Source organism: Mesoplodon densirostris, chromosome 6, assembly GCF_025265405.1.
Source record: "Mesoplodon densirostris isolate mMesDen1 chromosome 6, mMesDen1 primary haplotype, whole genome shotgun sequence".
Lineage (NCBI taxonomy): Eukaryota > Metazoa > Chordata > Mammalia > Artiodactyla > Ziphiidae > Mesoplodon > Mesoplodon densirostris.
In genome coordinates this window covers 70,374,303-70,395,986 of record NC_082666.1, presented here as the reverse complement: position 1 = coordinate 70,395,986, position 21,684 = coordinate 70,374,303, and the positions used below count along the sequence as shown (strand labels likewise).

General features: G+C 39.3%; 1 protein-coding gene across 1 annotated transcript in view; it reads right to left on the bottom strand.

Moving 5' to 3' along the window:
* Positions 1 to 21,684, bottom strand: part of RANBP6 (RAN binding protein 6) — a 286,493-nt gene that overhangs the window by 202,185 nt on the left and 62,624 nt on the right. The window contains exon 2 of the mRNA XM_060102179.1: positions 12,442 to 12,496. The gene's annotated coding sequence lies outside the window, so the exon portion shown is untranslated. The remainder of the gene's footprint in view (positions 1 to 12,441; positions 12,497 to 21,684) is intronic.

Genomic DNA, 21,684 nt, shown 5'->3' with positions numbered 1-21,684 from the left:
ACGGGTTCGTGCCCCGGTCTGGGAGGATCCCATATGCCGCGGAGCGGCTGGGCCCGTGAGCCATGGCTGCTGAGCCTGCGCGTCCGGAGCCTGCGCGTCCGGAGCCTGTGCTCCGCAACGGGGGAGGCCACAACAGTGAGAGGCCCGCATACCGCAAAAAAAAAAAAAAAAAAAAAAAAAAACCACAATGAGGTAGTACCTCACACCAGGCAGAATAGCTATCATCAAAAATTCTACAAATAATAAATGTTGAAGAGGGTGTGTAGAAAAGGGAACCCTCGTACACTGTTTGTGGTAATGTAAATTGGTACAGCCACTACGGAGAACAGTATGGAGGTTCCTTAAAAGACTAAAAATAGAACTACCATATGATCCAGCATTCCTACTCCCAGGCATATATCTAGAAAAGATGAAAACTCTAATTCGCAAAGATACATGCACCCCAATATTCACAGCATCACTATTTACAATAGCCAAGACATGGAAACAACCCAAGCACCCATCAACAGATGATTGTTTTAAGAAGATGTGGTATATATTTTCAATAGATGATTACTCAGCCATAAAAAAGAATGAAATATTGCCATTTGCAGCCACATGGATGGACCTAGAAGATATCATAGTACATGAAGTAGGCCAGACAAAGACAAACATATATCACTTATATGTGGAACCTAAAAATAATACAAATGAATCTATATACAAAACAGAAACAGACTCACAGGCATAGAAAATAAGCTTATGGTTACCAGAAGGGAAAGAGACTGAAGGGAGGGATAAACTAGGAGTATAGGATTAACAGATACAAGCTACTATACATAAAATATATAAGCAACATGGATTTACTATATAACACAGGGAACTATATTCAATAACTTATAATATCCTATAATGGAAAATAATCTGAAAAAATATATATATATATAACTGAATTACTTTGCTGTATACCCGAAAATAACACAATACTGTAAATCAACTGTACATCAATTAAAAAAAAAAAGAAGCACTGCTCTATAAATAGTGGATGCGAACCAGTCAATTAGTAAATGCACAAGTGACTGCAGCCAGGATTTTTGATGAGGCTCACAGAAAAAAAAAAAAAAAAGTAACGTAATGGCTTCTAGGCATTGTTATGGACTGAATGTTTGTGTCCCCTCCAAATTCATATGTTGAAGCCCTAACCCCCAAAGCGATGATATTTGGGAGGTAATTAGGTTTAGATGAGGTCATGAGGGTGGGGCCATATGATAGGATTAGCATCCTTATTAAGAAGAGACACCAGAGATTTTTCTCTCCGTGGAAGAGAGCCCTGAAAGCCAGGAAGAAAGCTCTCATCAAGAATCAAATCTGCTGGCACCCTGATCTTGGACTTTCCAGCCTCCAGAACTGTGAGAAATAAATATCTATTGTTTAAGTCACCTGTTCTATGGTATTTTGTTATAGCAGCCCAAGCTAAGACAATGCTCTAAACAGTCTTTTTTTAACCTGGAATCTGTTCTCTTTATTTTCAAAAAGTGGGTCCCTAATACCCCTCCTGCCTGTGTAGAAAATCTCAGAGGAACACACAGAAGAGAGGGTGAGAGAGATAGAGGTTGAGAGACAATTTTTTAGAGAGGACTATAAATCTCCATATAGTTATCGAAGGTTCTGTATTAAATGAAGTAGCTGTTCGGGTGGGAAGACTGAGAAATAGCTGGTATCAGTACCCTGATACAAGGAAATGAGCAAATCACCTCCAGGAGAATCAGACACAGAAAAAGATCAAGGCCAACCTAAATCAGTAAGACACTACAACAAGATTATAGTAGCATTCCTCTAAACGACAGTTGCAATAGAGATTCCATTACCTAGAGTCACCAAAGCAGATATTGTTGTCTGGATGTTCACATGTTACATAAACCCCATAGTTGCTATCACAATATTTTAGAAAAGCTGAGTCTGTTTGGGAGAACTACCTAGACAGAAGGGACACAATTTTAAGACTTAAGGCCCAGGGGCTTGATAATTTTGGTCCTAATGGAAAGTGATAATAAAACCACAATTGTAATATCCTTGGCCACTTATTTCTCAAGGCCACTTCTTTCTTAAGAAATGAGGATGAGGGGCTTCCCTGGTGGCGCAGTGGTTGAGAGTCCGCCTGCCAATGCAGGGGACGCGGGTTTGTGCCCCAGTCCGGGAGGATCCCACATGCCGCGGAAAGGCTGGGCCCATGAGCCATGGCCACTGCGCCTGTGCGTCCGGAGCCTGTGCTCCGCAGCAGGAGAGGCCACAACAGTGAGAGGCCCCCATACCGCAAAAAAAAAAAAAAAGAAAGAAAGAAATGAGGATGAAATAAGCTATACAGGAATAAAAACATCAATAAATGCCCAGTCAGACCATATATTCCATCTGGCTCTTGGAAACAGGGCATCCCCTTCCTATTATTAAGTAGTATCTCTCCTATGCGGATACTTCCTGCTCTGCTCAAACAATCTTCCAGGTCTGAATCCACTTCTGGCTTTATCTCTGGCCTAATTTTGTTTCCCTAGTTTGAATTAATCTCTAGCTCTTCACCAGTAGTGTGACTCTGACCTGAGACATTCATGTGTATCAGCTAATCAATTACATCTTCTAAGAGAAGCCTCTTCCAGAGCCTTCCGAGATGCTCCAATCTGGACTAGTTACCTTCAATGCCTTGGTGCATAACTCTCATTCTGGGATCGTCCCTCATCATCAATCCTGGGAATTCCTTGACCTCATATGTATCACCTGTTTCAAGTACCCTATGTTTTCCTCTTCCTTATTTTGGTGGAGCATATCCTCCAGTAACTTCCTGGGGAAGGGTGCATGATAGATAAAATATGACATCTTGCATGTATTAAAATGTCTTTATTCTGCCTTCACAGTTGATTGATAATTTGGCTGGGTATAGAATTCTAGGTTAAATCTTGAAGGCACTGCTCCACTACCTTCTAGATTCCAGTATTGCTTGTGAAAAATCTGAAGTCATTCTGATGCCTAGCCTCTTGTATTTCACACCTCCCTCTCTCCTCTCTCTCTCCCCAATCTTCTCTCTGAGTTCTGAAATTTCACAATGAAGTACCTTATGAAATTAGATTGAAACTGATTCCTTTAGTTCTGGGGAATTTTCTTGACTTATTGACAAATTTCTCCCCTCCATTTTCTCAGTTCTGTTTTTTGGAATCTAACATTCAGCTGTTAAATCTGCTAGAATGACACTCTAATGTTCTTTTCTTTTCTCTCTTATTTTTAATTTCCCTTATTTTTTGCTCTACATTCAAAGATGTTTTCAACTTCATTGCCTAACCTTTATATTGAGTTTATCATTTTGGTGATGATATTTTTAGTTTTCAAGAGTTCTTTTTTATTCCTTAAATATTCCTTTTAAAGGCTCTCTTATTTTAAGATTATAATATCTTCTCTTATCTCTATGAAAATTTAGTGATAATTTTAAAACTATTTTTCTTCTTCCTATATTGTCTCTATTTCTTCCAAGTTATTACTTATGTTTGCATGCTTTGGTAGCTTCCTTTTGTGTATACAGCTTTCCTCAAATTTCTGATATTCTTTGGTTGTCTTCTCACAGTTAAGAGAGCAAAACTAAAAAGCTAATTGGGGCTTCCCTTGTGGCACAGTGGTTAAGAATCTGCCTGCCAATGCAGGGGACACAGGTTTGAGCCCAGGTCCGGGAAGATCCCACATGCTGTGGAGCAACTAAGCCCATGCACCACAACTACTGAGCCCACGTGCTGCAACTACTGAAGCCCACTCACCTAGAGCACATGCTCTGCAACAAGAGAAGCCACTGCAATGAGAAGCTCACACACTGCAATGAAGAGTAGCCCCCACTCACTGCAACTAGAGAAAGCCCACGCAGAGCAACAAAGACCCAACACAGCCAAAGATAAATAAATAATTTTTTTAAAGTGCTAATTGGAAGCTCTGAGTACCTGGGTGGAATTTGCCCAGTGAGCTTCATCATTAGATATTTTGGAGGGAACCTCCAATGCCAGTATGTGATATAATGTGCCAAAAGTTGTTTGATAGCTAACCTGTCAACCATTCTTCCCTCCACTGTTGCTAACAAAACACTATTTTTCTTTTCTTAAGGGCGGTAAATTTGATCAATTCAAGGTATGAAACATAGTCCTGTGGGAGCAGCTGGACAGTCTATAACATAGCTTCCAAAAGGCACAGCAATACTTAGCCATGCGTTAGGCAAGCATCAGTATCAAAGGAGTGCATCCAGGGGTAGAGAACAGAGCAGAAATGGCAGGTATGCTCAAAGCCACATAGGTAGCTATATCATGATTCCAGGCTACATCTACCCATTTACAGCAAGACTACAGAAAGTGACAGGGGAGAAGGGGGATTCAAAGGAAGTAGGATGCACCAAAAGGTATCAGGTACCAAGCACACTGGGGAGGGAAACTGAGGTAAAAGCTCACCCTACAAATAAAGCCAAAATTAGGGGATGGAAGGGAAAACTACAATTCAGGGATTATATAGAGAGGGAGGGCTATTGTTGGAAAGCAAGCACTAGGTCGCTGATATTGTTGATTAGACTGCCATCATCTTCAGGACTGGCTCAGGAACTGGTGAGGGCCTGAGTCTAATACATGGAATCCATCATCTGTAGAGCTGGAAAAGATACTGAGTAACAAAAATAAGGCAGTGATAGACAACACAGGTGAAAGTAAAACCTAGAGCATCCTAATAAATAATTAGGATAAATAATTCACTAAGGGCAACATGGTTAAAGCAAAAGGGAAAGGCTCAGGGCTGGTAATCAGTTATGTGTACCATTATGACCAAACCTACTGTAAAATATGAAAATACTTCCATGCTAGTTTGCAAACAGCAGCTGCAATTAGCCTTCAAAGTGTCCCCCTCCCCTCACCCATCTCCCTCCCTGATGTCCCCAGTGTCCAGATCATCTCATGACCCAGCATATAAACAGCCCAGCAGAAGGCCTTCTGGACCCTATTCCAACCACTCGCCATTCTGATTATCAGTGCTCATGCATCATCAGTTATTAAATATTTTGTTATGTTCCTGAGAGGCTTAATCTGAATTGTGAAAATAATAAATATGCACCTGTCTGATGTATTCGACTGCACACAAGTGAACAAGTTCATAAATGTTTCTGTATGAGCAACCAACTGTTTAGTACCTTTTGCATGTGAGTGCAAAGATATTCTAAGAAGTCATGGAAAGAATTTTCATCAATAGAGGAGCCTTCCTCACAGTGATATGGGGCAACTTCAAGGTTCTCTGGTCTAAAGAGCTATCTTTTATAATCCTTCTGAGTCTATGAGACATCTGTAGTGTTTACCAACCTAACAAGGCCCAGTAAAACACTTTCAACTTTAAGATACAAATTTAACTCTGGACTTGGACTTCTGTTAAAACTCCATATTCTCCAATGATTTCACCAAAATGAGAATAGAAGGAATTACATACTTTTAAGGCATAATCCATAAGAACAAATAGATGAGAAGAAGAGATAACCACCACAAAAATGAAGAAAGCAGAGGGAAGAGTAGTAACTTACTTGAAAGACCTGAGAAGTTTGAATCCTAAGCTGGTAGTGGAGAAAGTCAAGAATCAAAGCAAATTACATTGCATGACCACCAAAAGGCTCAGGAATTGGCAGGACCAAATGTCTCTGGAAGTAGAAAAAGGAGGGTGGTCATATGAAAATGGGACTAAAAACATGAAGACAGGTTGAAAATCCAGTTAAGGAGTTAGAAAACCCTACAACTCTTCTCCCAACTGTGGTCAAGCAACTATGGCAAAGATCATCAAAAAATATTGAAAGTTTACTGTCTAGAAAGGGTAAAACAGAGGATCTATGGATTGAAGGCACAAATGAGAGCAAGGATTTTGTACTAAAACAGGGAGACAATTTTGCAAAACAACAAAGTCACAGAGTGACAATGAAGACCTTTTTTATTTTTAAGTCCAACCAGTAATCAAAGTAATATAAATTAAAACAACAAGATGTAATTTTTTCCCGATTAAATTGGCAAAGACTAATGACATTACCTAGTGTTAATGAGAATGCAGGAAAATAAACTCTTTCACATTCTGCTAGTGGAGGGTAAATTGTTATAAATTTTCCTGATAGTTATATATCTTAGGTCACTTATTTGTTATTCTGCCTCAGTTATTCTGCTATTGATTCCTTCAAGTATATTTTTCATTTCAGATATTGCATTGCTCATCTCTATTTGTTCTCTAGTTCTTCTAGGCCTTTGTTAAACATTTCTTGCATCCTCTTGATCTTTGCTTCCATTCTTTTTCCAAGATCCTGGATCGTCTTCACTATCATTATTCTGAATTATTTTTCCAGAAGGTTGCCTATCTCTACTTCACTTAGTTGTTCTTCTCGGGCTTTTATCTTGTTCCTTCATCTGGCACATATTCCTCTGCCATCTCATTTTGTCTATCTTCCTGTGATTGCGGTTTCCATTTTGCAGGCTGCAGGATTGTAATTCTTCTTGCTTCTGCTCTCCACCCTCTGATGGATGAAGCTATCTAAGAGGCTTGTGCAGCCTTCCTGATAGGAGGGACTGGTGGTGGGTGGAGCTGGGGTCTTGTCCCTCTTGTGGGTGGGGCTGTGCTCAGTAAGACTTTAATCCACTTGTCTGCTGATTGGTGAAGCTGTGTCCCCTCCCTGTTGGTTGTTTGGCCTGAGGCTTATCAGCACTGGAGCCTACAGGCCATGGGATGGGGATAATAGTGGCCTCTAGGAGGACTCACACCAGTGAGTACTTCCCAGAACTGCTGCTGTCAGTGTCTTTGTCCCCACAGTGAGACACAGCCACCCCCTGCCTCTGCAGGAGACCCTCCAATACCAGCAGGTAGATCTGCCCCAGTTTCTTATTGGGTCACTGCTTTTTTCCCCTGGGTCCTGGTGCTCACAGATCCTTGTGCATGCCCTCCAAGGGTGGAGTTTCTGTTTTCCCCAGTCCTGTGTAATTCCTGCAATCAAACCCCGCTTGCCTTCAGAGCCATATTCTCTAGGGCCTCCTCCTTCTGTTGTCAGACTCCCGGGCTGAGAAGCCTAATGTGGGGCTCAGAACTTTCACTGCAGTGGGAAAACTTCTGTGGTATATTTGAAAAAGAATAGATACATGTATATGTATAACTGAATCACTTTGCGGTACACCTGAAACTAACACAACATTGTTAAGCAACTATACTCTAATATAAAATAAAAAGTTTTTTTAAAAAAGGAAAATATCAATAGTAACACTGGATCCTGGGGTGAGGGGGAGCAGGTAGAGTAGGGTAAGGATAGGAGAATTCTCATGGCATATCTTTTGGTACCTTTTGAATTCTGTGTCTTGTGAGTGCTTTACATATTCTCCCATCACCACACATACATACACAAAAACAATTTTTAAAATAAAAATGTTTTTTAAAATATTTTAAATCATTGTAAAAGAATGTATATTTAATGACATGGAAAATGTTCGTGATAAACTGTTAAGAGAAAATAATAAGTTATAAAACAGAAATGTATATATAATCCAAAACTAGTAATCATGTATGCATAGGGGAAAAAAAGTCTGACAAGGTATAATCAAAAGCTTTTCTTTTGCAGCTAGAAAGAAATGTTCACTTTAAATGGCTATTATACATAGCTATAAAAAAGACATAACAGGGCTTCCCTGGTGGCGCAGTGGTTGGGAGTCCACCTGCCGATGCAGGGGATGTGGGTTCGTGCCCCAGTCCGGGAGGATCCCACATGCCGTGGAGCGGCTGGGCCCGTGAGCCATGGCCACTGAGCCTGCGCATCTGGAGCCTGTGCTCCACAACAGGAGAAGCCACAACAGTGAGAGGCCCACATACCGCAAAAAAAAAAAAAAAAGACATAACAAAATAAACACATAACAACATAAATAAATCTCAGACATAATTTTAAATAAAAGAAGTCACAAAAAAGTGTTTATTATATTCCATTTACAGGCTGTTCAAGAAGAGGCAAAATTTATGTTAATAGAGGCCAGATTGGTGACTACCTATGTGGGAAGAATGGCTATGATTGGAAAGGGGTATGAGATAGTCTTCTAGAGTGTCAGAAATATTCCATGTCTTGATCTAGGGGGTGGTTACATAGGTGTATACATATGTACAATTACCTTGAGTTATACACTCAAGATTTGGCCACTTTATGTATATCTCAATTTTAAAAATTAAGTCTAGAAGGATATATTTCCAGACAAATACACACAAAGATACTATGAGAGTTACATATGCCATATCTCAAGAAAAAAATAATGAGGATGTTCCAGAGAACATGCAATGGTAGAGTAAAGAGGATGGACTTTGGAGTCAGATAGACCTAGGTTTGAATTCCATCTCTGCCACTTATCAGCTCTGTGAATTTGGGAAAGTTATTCAACTTCCCTCTGTCTCAGATTCCTCACCTGTAAAAATGGGAACAATAAGAGTACTGACCTCAGAGGATTATTGGAAGAATCAAATGAGATAATGAAGGTGAAGTGCTTAAAAGAGTAAGTAAGTAATAGTAGGTATTCAATAAAAATTTCCTCTGCTGCTAAAGGTAAATGTAGAAATTCTTTTTTTGATCCAACACAGGAGCATGCCCATGCATGAGCCCCCACTCGCACACACACATGCATGCATGTACACACATGCACAGACACATACACACACACAGATCCTCTACAAATGCCTCTATTCTATTGGTCAAAATTACCAAGAAACAAAGCAAAAAGAAAAGAGACTAACAGCCAGGATTATACCATTTCCAGGAAAAATATGAAGTATTAGACAAAAATATTTTAAATTATGCATATTTCAATTTGCATAAAACGTTTTGTGAAGTTTCCAATGAAATTTTCAAATATCCCAACAGCAAAAGAACATGTTTCAATATTCATCATCAGTATTCAAAATTATCACTTGGGGATGAACAACAAGGTCCTACTGTATAGCACAGAGAACTATATTCAGTATCCTATAATAAAATATAACAGAAAAGAATATTTTAAAAAGAATATATATATATACACACACAACTGAATCACTTTGCTGTACAGCAGAAATTAACACAACATTGTAAATCAACTATACTTCAATTTAAAAAAAAATTTTTAAATCATCACTTAAAAAGACTTCCCTGGTGGTCCAGTGGTAAAGAATCCGCCTTCCAATGCAGGGGACGTGGGTTCGATCCCTGGTCGGGGAACTAGGTTCCCACATGCTGCAAGGCAGATAAGCCCATGTGCCACAACTACTGAGCTCATGCGCCTCAACTAGAGAGCCCATGTACTGCAAACTACAGGGCCCACATGCTCCGGAACCCACGTGCCACAACTACAGAGCCCATGTGCCCTGAAGCCTGCTTGCCACAACTAGAGAAGAGAAAACCCATACACCACAGCTAGAGGGAAGCCCACATGCCAGAATGAAAGATCCAGCATGCTGCAACAAAGATCCTGCGTGCCACAACTAAGACCTGACGCAGCCAAATAGATAGATAGATAAATAAATAAATAAATAAATAAATAATCACTTAGAATTTCAAATAGAAAACTGAAAAATGCATCAGAAAAGAGACATACAAATTTGTAAATGCAATTGTCTTCCCTTATTGGAGCGGTTAAGATCAATCATTAACTATGCAGTGAAAAAAAATAAATCTTCATTTGTAATACTAATAAATGCTGAAACACACCCTGGGATTCTTTCACCTGGGCCAAATGGAAGAAAACCATAATAATTCTTTTTCATAGATTATTAATCAGAATTGCACTCCTGGCCTGGGAACCAGAAATATATCTGTGGATCAGTGGCTGAAAGAGCCAGCATTCTGGAGAGAATTTTCAAATTGTAAGTGAATGTAGCACAAGTTTAATAACTGAATCATGCAAACAAATTGATAATAAAATCCTTTGAAGGAGTTTCCTGTAAAGAATTTTCATTGGCAGACAATGAAAATTTTAAAGCAATGTACAATATTTTAGGGATAATTCAAACCCTAAGAAATAAAAAGACAAAGATCTTCCCATGTTCAAAGTTTAAAACCCAGGTTATTTGTGATTTTTGTTTTGTCACTAAACACCAATAGTTTAATTTTCTGAGGGAGAGAGAGACAAGAAGACACATTAATAGAAATACACAAATCTCATGTTAGTCAATAATATCAATAATAGTCAAGGACTTCCCTCGTGGCACAGTGGTTAAGAATCCACCTGCCAATGCAGGGGACATGGGTTTGACCCCTGGTCTGAGAAGATCCCACATGCCGCGGAGCAACTAAGCCCGTGTGCCACAACTGCTGAGCCTGCACTCTAGAGGCCACAAGCCACAACTACTGAGCCCACATGCTGCAACTAATAAAGCCCGCACACCTAGAGCCAGTGCTCCATAGCAGGAGAAGCCACCACAATGAGAAGCCCATGCACCACAATGAAGAGTAGCCCCTGCTCACCACAGCTAGAGAAATCCCACACACAGCAATGAAGACCCAATGTAACCAAAAATAAATAAATAAATTTATTTTAAAAAAAGAATCAGAACCTACATCCTACTTCCTCTGTGCCAGACACTGCTCTAAGTGCTATTCATGTATCTACTAATTTAATAAGGTAGATAGTATCATTAGCCTCACTTTATAGACAAAGATACAAGGAATAGAGGGATTAAGTAACTTTACCAAGTCACACACTAATAAATGACAGAACCATGGCCTGAAATCAGTCTTCAGACTCCAGTATCAATGGTCTCACCACTCAGCCATTTAACTAAAGATATTAAAAAGTATGTAAATTCAGTGATATCAAGTACCCTTGATATAATGTGATGAGAATGGCACTCTCCTCTGTGGTCATCATCCCCCAAACATCAGACAACCTCAAATTGATAGACATTCTACAAAACACTTGACTAACACTACTCAAAACTGTCAATGTCATCAAAAACAAGGTAAGTCCAAAAAACTGTTACAGGCCTAGCTAAGACGGCACTAGGACTAAATGTAATGTGGTATTGTGGATGAAATTCTGGAATAGAAAATGGACATTAACCATAAACAAGGTGAAAAGACAGCCCTCAGAATGGGAGAAAATATTTGCAAATGAAGCAACTGACAAAGGATTAATCTCCAAAATTTACAAGCAGCTCATGCAGCTCAATAACAAAAAAACAAACAACCTAATCCAAAAATGGGCAGAAGACCTAAATAGACATTTCTCCAAAGAATATATACAGATTGCCAACAAACACATGAAAGAATGCTCAACATCATTAATCATTAGAGAAATGCAAATCAAAACTACAATGAGATATCATCTCACACCGGTCAGAATGGCCATCATCAAAAAATCTACAAACCATAAATGCTGGAGAGGGTGTGGAGAAAAGGGAACCCTCTTACACTGTTGGTGGGAATGTAAATTGGTACAGCCACTATGGAGAACAGTATGGAGGTTCCTTAAAAAACTAAAAATAGAGCTACCGTATGACCCAGCAATTCCACTCCTGAGCATATATCTGGAGAAAACCATAATTCGAAAGGACACATGCACCCCAGCGTTCATTGCAACACTATTTACAATAGCTAGGACATGGAAGCAACCCAAATGTCCATCAACAGAGGAGTGGATAAAGAAGATGTGGTAAAGGGACTTCCCTGGCAGTCCAGTGGTTAAGACTCCGTCCTTCCACTGCAGGGGCACGGGTTCAATCCCTGGTTGGGGAACTAAGGTCCTGCATGCCACACACCACAGCAAAAAACAAAAAACAAAAAGAAAAAGAAGAAGAAAAACATGTGGTACATATTTACAAAGGAATATTACTCAGCCATAAAAAAGAATGAAATAATGCCATTTGCAGCAACATGGGTAGACCTAGAGATTATCATACTGAGTTAAGTAGGTCAGACAGAGAAAGACAAATATCATATGATATTGCTTATACATGGAATCTAAAAAAAAGGGTACAAATGAACTTATCTACAAATCAGAAATAGAGTTACAGATGAAGGAAACAAACTTAAGGTTACCAAGGGTTCAGGTGGGGAGGGATAAATTGGGAGATTGGGACTGACATATACATACTACTATATATAAAATAGATAGCTATTAAGGACCTACTGTATAGCACAGGGAACTCTACTCAGTACTCTGTAATGGTCTATATGGGAAAAGAATCTAAAAAAGAGTGGATATATGTATACGTATGACTGATTCACTTTACTGTACACCTGAAACTAACACAGCATTGTAAATCAACTATACTCCAATAAAAATTTTTGAAAAATTACAAAAACATTAAAAAATGTGTGTTACAAATAAAAACAGTCTGCATAAACCCTTCTTTAAAACATGTAAATCTAGAACTATTAAAAAATTCAACAGGTTATTTCTTTAAAAGTATATAACCAAATATATGATTTTTACTTACCATCTCCACTCATCCCTTGAGGCACTTCTTGGTGAGATATCCAATAGATAAGCAGCTGTGTCAGAAAAACACAAAGAGGGGAAAAAATGAGAGGTTTTCTTTCCCATGCCAGAGAACTAATTCCAGGCAAAGAGGGTGGCTTTTATCTTGTTGCCCTTGGAGAAAGTCCTCTGGAATCTAGCCAAAAGACCTGAAGGTAAATGAAAATAATCTTTATTTTTCCATCTCTCTTTCACCAACAAGGATGTGGTTTGTGCCCTACCCCCAACCTAAGGACATTTTTTAACAATGGTTATTTCCATATTTCCTGTCCATTGGAGTTACTAGTATACAAAACAGACCTTTCATACAGTCTTTCCAGGCACCACGTGCAATATGCAGTTTTATTCAGTAATATATTGGATACTCCAGAAAACCAACTCAGACTAAACCCGGAGATGACAGCAGGAAGTCCCCTCTGTTAACTCAAGGAGAAGGCCCAAACCAGAATGTAATGGAAGAAGGCTTTTTAAAATTATTATTATTATTTTATTCTTGTCTGCATTGGGTCTTCATTGCTGTGCGCAGGCTCTCTCTACTTGCGGCAAGCAGGGACTACTCTTCATTGCGGTGTGCAGACTTCTCATTGTGGTGGCTTCTCTTTTGCGGAGCATGAGCTCTAGGCACGTGGGCTTCAATAGTTGTGGCATGCAGGCTCAGTAGTTGGGCTCGTGAGCTCTAGAGCGCAGGCTCAGTAGTTGTGGTTCATGGGCTTAGCTGCTCCGCAGCATGTGGGATCTTCCCGGACCAGGGCTTGAACCTGTGTCCCCTGCATTGGCAGGAGGATTCTTAACCACTCTACCACCAGGGAAGCCCCTGGAAGAAGAGTTTTGCAACCAGACGACTCCTGATAGGTGGGCAAGAGTTAGCCAGGAAATAAGCATTCCAGGCAGAAAGAGAAACATGTGCAAAGGCCTAGTGGCAAGAGGACACAGTGAATTTGAAGTTTTCAGAACTGCAGTAATTTAGCCCTGGAGTACAAAGTATATGATGGGAAGTGGAAGAAATGAGGCTGGAAAGATAACACATCAAATATGTTTCAGGATATATTCCAGGAAAGAAGAGTCTATTGTGAACAAATATGAAGTCACATGTGCAAGAAAACATTAAGTGTATATGCAGGAATAGACTTCAGACAGGCTTCTGGCCTGGAGTGGTATACCAGGGAAACTCACCTTCAAGTCACTCAGTGTCTCAGTAAAGAACTTTCATAAATAGAATGTTTAAATATGTTGTGTTATATACATACTAAGGACTACTATACAGCAGTGAAAATGAATAAATTATAGCAATACCACCAACATGGATGAAACTTAAAAACAGTGGGCAAGTCACAGAAGAATACATAAGGTATGATTCCATTATATAACATTCAAAAATAGTGACAGGGCTTCCCTGGTGGCGCAGTGGTTGAGAGTCCGCCTGCTGATGCAGGGGACACGGGTTCGTGCCCCGGTCCGGGAGGATCCCACATGCCGCGGAGCGGCTGGGCCCGTGAGCCATGGCCGCTGAGCCTGCGCTTCCGGAGCCTGTGCTCCGCAACGGGAGAGGCCACAACAGTGAGAGGCCCGCGTACCGCAAAAAAAAAAAAAAAAAAATAGTGACAGATGTTAACTAGATTTATTATAGTGATCATTTCACAATAAAGTTGACCCTTGAACAACACGGGGGTTAGTGATGCCAATCCCCTCAGAGTTGAAAATTTACATATAATGGACAGTTGGCCCAATATATCCATGGTTCCACAACTATGGATTTAACCAACTGTGGATCATGTAGTACTATAGTACGTATTTACTGAAAAAAATCCATGTATAAATGGACCTGTGCAGTCCAAACCTCTGTTGTTCAAGGGTCAAGAAATATACAAATATCAAATCATTATGGTATACCCCTGAAACTGTTATGTGTCAATTATACCTCAATAAAAATAAAGTTCAAAAACTGGCAAAACTAAGTAATACATTATTTATAGACACAAAAGAGGTAGAAACTTATGAAGAAAAAAAGGAATGATCACCCCAAAATTTCGAATAGAGGTTAACTGGGGGGAAGGAAATAGGATGAGGACACATGTCATGCTTCAAAAACACTGGAAACACTATTTGTTAGTTGAGTGGTGAGTACATAGTTATTTACATTTATAATTTTTTAAGTACATATATATACTTTTACATGCATATTATATTTCAGAAGTAAGAAAGATAATAAAGAGTTTAGTATGAGTTTAAAAAAATGAAGCAGCCCTAGGTTTATAGAGTAATATCCCAAATTTGCTACTTAATAACTATGTGGCAAGTTATTTTCTGTGCATCTCAGTTTCTTGATCTACAAAAAATGGGAAACTGAGTCTCACAGAGATTAATAGTATTTCTAATACGTACCTCTCAAGATTATTATGAGGATTAAATGAAATAATATATGTGAAAGCACTTAGAACAATTCCTGGCACATAATAAGTAATCAATAAACATTAGGTATCTCCATTATTTTTATTATTTTTTAACATCTTTTTTGGACTATAATTGCTTTACAATGGTGTGTTAGTTTCTGCTTTATAACAAAGTGAATCAGTTATACATATACATATGTTCCCATATCTCTTCCCTCTTGCATCTCCCTCCCTCCCACCCTCCCTATCCCACCCCTCTAGGTGGTCACAAAGCACCGAGCTGATCTCCTTGTGCTATGCGGCTGCTTCCCACTGGTTATCTATTTTAAGTTTGGTAGTGTATATATGTCCATGCCACTCTCTCACTTTATCACAGCTTACCCATCCCCCTCCCCATATCCTCAAGTCCATTCTCTAGTAGATCTGTGTCTTTATTCCCGTCTTACCCCTAGGCTCTTCATGACATTTTTTTTCTTAGATTCCATATATATGTGTTAGCATACGGTATTTGTCTTTCTCTTTCTGACTTACTTCACTCTGGATGACAGACTCTAGGTCCATCCACCTCACTACAAATAACTCAATTTCGTTTCTTTTTATGGCTGAGTAATATACCATTGTATATATGTGCCACATCTTCTTTATCCATTTATCCGATGTTGGAAACTTAGGTTGCTTCCATCTCCTGGCTATTGTAAATAGAGCTGCAATGAACATTTTAGTACATGACTCTTTTTGAATTATGGTTTTCTCAGGGTATATGCCCAGTAGTGGGATTACTGGGTCATATGGTAGTTCTATTTGTAGTTTTTTAAGGAATCTCCATACTGTTCTCCATAGTGGCTGTACCAATTCACATTCCCACCAGCAGTGCAAGAGTGTGCCCTTTTCTCCACACACTCTCCAGGATTTATTGTTTCTAGATTTTTTGATGATGGTGATTCTGACCAGTGTGAGATGATATCTCATTGTAGTTTTGATTTGCATTTCTCTAATGATTAATGCTGTTGAGCATTCTTTCATGTGTTTGTTGGCAATCTGTATATCTTCCTTGGAGAAACATCTATTTAAGTCTTCTGCCCATTTTGGGATTGGGTTGTTTGTTTTTCTGTCATTGAGCTTCATGAGCTGCTTATAAATTTTGGAGATTAATCCTTTGTCAGTTGCTTCATTTGAAAATCTTTTCTCCCATTCTGAGGGTTGTCTTTTGGTCTTGTTTATGGTTTCCTTTGCTGTGCAAAAGCTTTTCAGTTTCATTAGGTCCCCTTTGTTTATTTTTGTTTTTATTTACATTTCTCTAGGAGGTGGGTCACAAAGGATCTTGCTGTGATTTACGTCATAGAGTGTTCTGCTTATGTTTTCTTCTAAGAGTTTGATAGTTTCTGGCATTACATTTAAGTCTTTAATCCATTTTGAGCTTATTTTTGTGTATGGTGTTAGGGAGTGTTCTAATCTCATACTTTTACATGTACCTGTCCAGTTTTCCCAGTACCACTTATTGAAGAGGCTGTCCTTTCTCCACTGTACATTCCTGCCTCCTTTATCAAAGATAAGGTGACCATATGTGCATGGGTTTACCTCTGGGCTTTCCATCCTGTTCCATTGACCTATATTTCTGTTTTTGTGCCAGTACCATACTGTCTTGATTACTGTAGCTTTGTAGTATAGTCTGAAGTGAGGGAGCCTGATTCCTCCAGCTCTGTTTTTCGTTCTCAAGATTGCTTTGGTTATTCGGGGTCTTTTGTGTTTCCATACAAATTGTGAAATTTTTTGTTCTAGTTCTGTGGAAAATGCTAGTGGTAGTTTGATAGGGATTGCATTGAATCTATAGATTGCTTTGGGTAGTAGAGTCATTTTCACAATGTTGATTCTTCCAATCAAAGAACATGGTATATCTATCCATCTATTTGTATCATCCTTAATTTCTTTCATCAGTGTCTTATAATTTTCTGCATACAGGTTTTTCGTCTCCTTAGGTAGGTTTATTCCTAGATATTTTATTCTTTTTGTTGCAATGGTAAATGGTAATTTCACTTTCAGATTTTTCATCATTAGTGTATAGGAATGCAAGAGATTTCTGTGCATTAATTTTGTATCCTGCTACTTTACCAAATTCATTGATTAGCTCTAATAGTTTTCTGGTAGCATCTTTAGGATTCTCTATGTATAGTATCAGGTCATCTGCAAACAGTGACAGCTTTACTTCTCCTTTTCCAATTTGGATTCCTTTTATTTTCTTTTCTTCTCTGATTGCTGTGGCTAAAACTTCCAAAACTATGTTGAATAATAGTGGTGAGAGTGGGCAGCCTTGTCTTGTTCCTGATCTTAGTGGAAATGGTTTCAGTTTTTCACCATTGAGAACAATGTTGGTTGTGGGTTTGTCATATATGGCCTTTATTATGTTGAGGAAAGTCCCCTCTATGCCGACTTTCTGCAGGTTTTGTTTTTTTGTGTTTTTTTTGTGGTACGCGGGCCTCTCACTGTGGTGGCCTCTCCCGTTGCAGAGCACAGTCTCCAGACGCGCAGGCTCAGCAGCCATGTCTCACGGGCCCAGCCACTCCGTGGCATGTGGGATCTTCCTGGCCCAGGGCACGAACCCGTGTCCCCTGCATCGGCAGGTGGACTCTCAACCACTGTGCCACCAGGGAAGCCCTCTGCCGGGTTTTTATCATAAATGGGTGTTGAATTTTGTCGAAAGCTTTCTCTGCATCTATTGAGATGATCATATGGTTTTTCTCCTTCAATTTGTTAATATGGTGTATCACGTTGATTGATTTGTGTATATTGAAGAATCGTTGCATTCCTGGAATAAACCCCACTTGATCATGGTGTACGGTCCTTTTAATGTGTTATTGGATTCTGTTTGCTAGTATTTTGTTGAGGATTTTTGCATCTATGTTCATCAGTGATATTGGCCTGTAGTTTTCTTTCTTTGTGACATCTTTGTCTGGTTTTGGTATCAAGGTGATGGTGGCCTCGTAGAATGAGTTTGGGAGTGTCCCTCCCTCTGCTACATTTTGGAAGAGTTTGAGAAGGATAGGTGTTAGCTCTTCTCTAAATGCTTGATAGAATTCGCCTGTGAAGCCATCTGGTCCTGGGCTTTTGTTTGTTGGAAGATTTTTAATCACAGTTTCAATTTCAGTGCTTGTGATTGGTCTGTTCATATTTTCTATTTCTTCCTGATTCAGTCTTGGCAGGTTGTGCTTTTCTAAGAATTTGTCCATTTCTTCCAGGTTGTCCATTTTACTGGCATAGAGTTGCTTGTAGTAATCTCTCATGATCTTTTATATTTCTGCAGTGTCAGTTGTTACTTCTCCTTTTTCATTTCTAATTCTATTGATTTGAGTCTTCTCCCTTTTTTTCTTGATGAGTCTGGCTAATGGTTTATCAATTTTGTTTATCTTCTCAAAGAACCGGCTTTTAGTTTTATTGATCTTTGCTATCATTTCCTTCATTTGTTTTTCATGTATTTCTGATCTGATCTTTACGATTTCTTTCCTTCAGCTAACTTTTGGGTTTGTTTGTTCTTCTTTCTCTAATTGCTTTAGGTGCAAGTTTAGGTTGTATATTCGAGATGTTTCCTGTTTCTTAAGGTAGGATTGTATTGCTATAAAGTTCCCTCTTAAAACTGCTTTTGCTGCATCCCATAAGTTTTGGGTCGTCGTGTCTCCATTCTCATTTGTTTCTAGGTATTTTTTTATTTCCTCTTTGATTTCTTCAGTGATCACTTCGTTATTGAGTAGTGTATGTTTAGCCTCCATGTGTTTGTATTTTTTACAGATCTTTTCCTATAATTGATATCTAGTCTCATAGCGTTGTGGTTGGAAAAGATACTTGATACAATTTCAATTTTCTTAAATTTACCAAGGCTTGATTTGTGACCCGAGATATGATCTATCCTGGAGAATGTTCCATGAGCACTTGAGAAAAATGTGTATTCTGTTGTTTTTGGATGGAATGTCCTATAAATGTCAATTAAGTCCATCTTGTTTAATGTATCATTTAAAGCTTGTGTTTCCTTATTTATTTTCATTTTGGATGATCTGTCCATTGGTGAAAGTGGGGTGTTAAAGTCCCCTACTATTAATGTGTTACTGTTGATTTCCCCTTTTATGGCTGTTAGTATTTGCCTTATGTATTGAGGTGCTCCTATGTTGGGTGCATAAATATTTACAATTGTTATATCTTCTTCTTGGATCGATCCCTTGATCATTATGTAATGTCCTTCTTTGTCTCTTGTAATAGTCTTTATTTTAAAGTCTATTTTGTCTGATATGAGACTTGCTACTCCAGCTTTCTTTTGGTTTCCATTTGCATGGAATATCTTTTTCCATCCCCTCACTTTCAGTCTGTATGTGTCCCTAGGTCTGAAGTGGTTCTCTTGTAGACAGCATATATGTGGATCTTGTCTTTGTATCCATTCAGCCAATCTGTGTCTTTTGGTGGGAGCATTTAGTCCATTTACATTTAAGGTAATTATCAATATGTATGTTCCTATTCCCATTTTCTTAATTGTTTTGGGTTCGTTATTGTTGGTCTTTTCCTTCTTTTGTGTTTCTTGCCTAGAGAAGTTCCTTTAGCATTTGTTGTAAAGCTGGTTTGGTGGTGCTGAACTCTCTCAGATTTTTTTTTTTTTTTTTGCGGTACGCGGGCCTCTCACTGTTGTGGCCTCTCCCATTGCGAAGCACAGGCTCCGGACGCGCAGGATCAGCTGCCATGGCTCACGGTCCCAGCCGCTCCGCGGCATGTGGGATCTTCCCAGACTGGGGCACGAACCCGTGTCCCCTGCATCGGCAGGCGGACTCTCAACCACTGCGCCACCAGGGAAGCCCCTCTCTCAGATTTTGCTTGTCTCTAAACATTTTAATTTCTCCTTCAAACCTGAATGAGACCCTTGCTGGGTAGAGTATTCTGGATTGTAGGTTTTTCTCCTTCATCACTTTAAATATGTCCTGCCACTCCCTTCTGGCTTGCAGAGTTTCTGCTGAAACATCAGCTGTTAACCTTATGGGGATTCCCTTGTGAGTTATTTGTTGTTTTTCCCTTGCTGCTTTTAATATGTTTTCTTTGTGTTTAATTTTTGACAGTTTGATTAATATGGGTCTTGGCATGTTTCTCCTTGGATTTATCCTGTATGGGACTCTCTGTACTTCCTGGACTTGATTAACTATTTCCTTTCCCACATTAGGGAAGTTTTCAACTATAATCTCTTCAAATATTTTCTCAGTCCCTTTCTTTTTCTCTTCTTCTTCTGGGACCCCTATAATTCGAATGTTGGTGCATTTAATATTGTCCCAGAGGTCTCTGAGACTGTCCTCAGTTCTTTTCATTTTTTTCTCTTTATTCTGCTCTGCAGTAGTTATTTCCACTATTTTATCTTCCAGGTCACTGATCCGTTCTGCCTCAGTTATTCTGCTATTGATTCCTTCTAGAGTATTTTTAATTTCATTTATTGTGTTGTTCATCATTGCTTGTTTCCTCTTTAGTTCTTCTAGGTACTTGTTAAATGTTTCTTGAATTTTCTCTATTCTATTTCCAAGATTTTGGATCATGTTTACTATCATTATTCTGAATTATTTTTCAGGTAGACTGCCTATTTCCTCTTCATTTGTTAGGTCTGGTGGGTTTTTATCTTGCTCCTTCTCCTGCTGTGTGTTTTTCTGTCTTCTCATTTTGCTTATGTTACTGTGTTTGGGGTCTCCTTTTTGCAGGCTGCAGGTTCTTAGTTCCCGTTGTTTTTGGTGTCTGCCCCCAGTGGCTAAGGTTGGTTCAATGGGTTGTGTAGGCTTCCTGGTGGAGGGGACTAGTGCCTGTGTTCTGGTGGATGAGGCTGAATCTTGTCTTTCTGGTGGGCAGGTCCACATCTGGTGGTGTGTTTTGGGGTGTCTGTGGCCTTATAATGATTTTAGGCAGCCTCTCTGCTAATGGGTGGGGTTGTGTTCCTGTCTTGCTAGTTGTTTGGCATAGGGTGTCCAGCACTGTAGCTTGCTGAGTGAAAGTGGGTGCTGGTGTTGAGATGGAGATCTCTGGGAGATTTTCGCCATTTGATATTACATGGAGCTGGGAGGTCTCTTGTGGAGCAGTGTCCTGAAGTTGGCTCTCCCACATCAGAGGCACAGCACTGACTCCTGGCTGTAGCACCAAGAGCCTTTCATCCACATGGCTCAGAATAAAAGGGAGAAAAAGTAGAAAGAAAGAAAGCAAGCAAGAAAGAAAGAAAGAAAGAAAGAGTATAAAATAAAATAAAGTAAGATAAAACAAAGTTATTAAAATAAAAAATAATTATTAAGAAAAAAATTTTTAAGTAAAAGAAAAAACAAACAAACAAACAAAAAACGGACAGACAGAACCCTAGGACAAATGGTGAAAGCAAAGCTATACAGACAAAATCTCACACAGAAGCATATACATACACACTCACAAAAAGAGGAAAAGGGGAAAAAATAATATATCTTGCTATCAAAGTCCACCTCCTCAATTTGGGATGATTCATTGTCTATTCAGGTATTCCACAGATTCAGGGTACATCAAGTTGTTTGTGGAGATTTAATCCCCTGCTCCTGAGGCTGCTGGGAGAAATTTCCCTTTCTCTTCTTTGTTCGCACAGCTCCCGGGGTTCAGCTTTGGATTTGTCCCCGTCTCTGCATGTAGGTCACTGGAGGGCGTCTGTTCTTCGCTCAGACAGGACGGGGTTAAAGGAGCAGCTGATTCGGGGGCTCTGGCTCACTCAGGCCAGGGGGAGGGAGGGGCCATTATTTTTATTATTGTAGCAGATATTTAATAAATGCTAATTTCCCTTCTGTATTTTCTTT